This window comes from Phalangium opilio, unplaced genomic scaffold (genome assembly GCF_054372755.1).
Source record: "Phalangium opilio isolate 3A_F unplaced genomic scaffold, DU_Popi_V2 ptg000022l_1, whole genome shotgun sequence".
Lineage (NCBI taxonomy): Eukaryota > Metazoa > Arthropoda > Arachnida > Opiliones > Phalangiidae > Phalangium > Phalangium opilio.
Genome location: NW_028324154.1, coordinates 4,450,803 through 4,452,910, shown reverse-complemented (window position 1 = coordinate 4,452,910; position 2,108 = coordinate 4,450,803).

Sequence of the window (2,108 nt, the reverse complement as noted above, 5' to 3'; positions counted from 1 at the left end):
CTGGATAAAAAATAAGCACGACTTGGAGCATTTTCCTTTTTTAATAATTCTAACTTTGGGGATGCTTTGAAAGAAATTGTTGGAACTAACCAAGGCCTAACAAGAACGTTTGGATTATCCCTGATTTAGTATAATGAATGTTATCAATTTCAATATTTTTAAAATATCTTGCGATTCTGGTTTCTTTTGAACCTCGTTACCCACCGCCTCACAAATTCTTAGTTGAACTATTTTGAACTGCTCCGCCTCGCATCAAATAAACATTTCATATTCTTTGGAAAATTTATTAGCCTCGCTCAAATCTTTTCTTATTTTTATGTGTTTGATTGAGGTCAGACTATAACTCTAACTTTAGTACGGAATTGAAACTTATTTAATCTTTAATCTTAATTAGAGACTAAAAATGAAATATTATCTAATTCATGCCTGGGTATTGTCTTTTTTTATGTAAGACAAAGCTACTTAACTAAAAGATTTAACTTACGCTCATTAACAGAAAAATTTTGCTTCCCGAACCCATCGTAGGGAAAACGTTAGAAACAGAAATTAAATCTTCAATGGTATTAATTTTTGATGAATGACCAGTCAAAAGTGTTCCAGTCAAATTTCCCGACCACGCCCAGGTCAGTACCAACGTCCCAAAAATCCAAACAGAAGGCAGATATCTCTTCACTCCACGTTTTTCCAAAGATGTTACCGCTAAATAACATTTAATGTATAAGAAAGTTGGGCTTCCGATAAAAGAATAGAATGATATCTCGAAGAAAAAGTGTTGGCTAAATGTATCCAAAGAAATTGTGATTTCTATATGAAACCTTTGATAACAGACACTTTTTTAACATTTGTTTCTGCGTATTTTTGTTTCGCTAAACTTTTATCGGGAGATTTTGCCCACCATCCTGGCAATACTGTCACGTCATAGGGCGGTCTTGTGTCAGCACCAATTGGATTTTGTCTCAAGGTAGGAAGATTGTCAAACAAGCTAATTATATGTATCCATGGTGACGTCTTTTCAAGTATTTCTCTCAAATTATGATCGCCATTTAAACTGTTGGCTAAGAAGGATATCCGCTAGTAAGGTTAGAAATACACCGAGGCGTTTGAACAAAGTTTCTATCTTTGAATTTGAATTTTATTATTTCATTTTATAAGCAAAAAGCTCTAATATCCGTGATTTACCAGCAATAAATCGAAACCTTGATTAATATTAAAAGTACTTCGAATTTACTCGCCATACTCGCAGAGAACCTCGTATCGATAAGTCAATACATTTAGCTGGTTTTCTAGTTTGTGTTTTGTCGATGATGCAAGTTAGCTTTTGCCCTTTTCATTTAATTTAAAGGTATTTTTTAAGAGAAAATTCTTAAAAATTAGCTATTTAGACCATGTTTTCGTTGAAGCATCGAAATGATTTGTACATCAAGCATTTTACTTCCCCTTTTACTTGGACTCTTGCTTTAATTTAATCGGTATCTGATACGTACGATTCCGCAGAAAATCCGAAATATAAATCCAGATGAATTTCGTGAAGATTCCCGAATTGGACTCTCTGAACATCTTTCTTTTTCTTGCAGCCACAAGAGACGCAAGCGAAACTATTATCAGTGACAAAAGGTTGAAGATCCATACTGAGTTCTCGAGTCCCTTGATGGAGAGAATCTTTTGTGAACGCCCGTGCCTTATGGGCTCGCTCGAAAATATTGAGTAGGAATCGAAGTAACTAATTGGAGCTACATGAACTGTCAACGCATCCCTCTCAAATGCGATATATTGGATTATAACGGTGTCCAGAATCTTACGGAAAATTTAATTGATTTCATTAAAAAAATAGGCGGCCACTTGTTTTTGAAAGCGGCTATTACAAACAAGTGAATTTTATGAAAAGAAAAATAGAAAACGATGTTTTGTATGTACCACTTCTCTCATGTTCATGAAATTTAACGCTAATTTTTAAAAAAGTTAAAAAAGAAAGAAAATTTGTATGACTATTAACATTTAATTCCCTTTTTCGTAGTAAGACGCTTTTTCTATTAAAAAACGAGAATAATCATTCTTGTACTTACACCTTTTTCAATAGCTAAACTATGTTTCACAGAACTTGACATCCA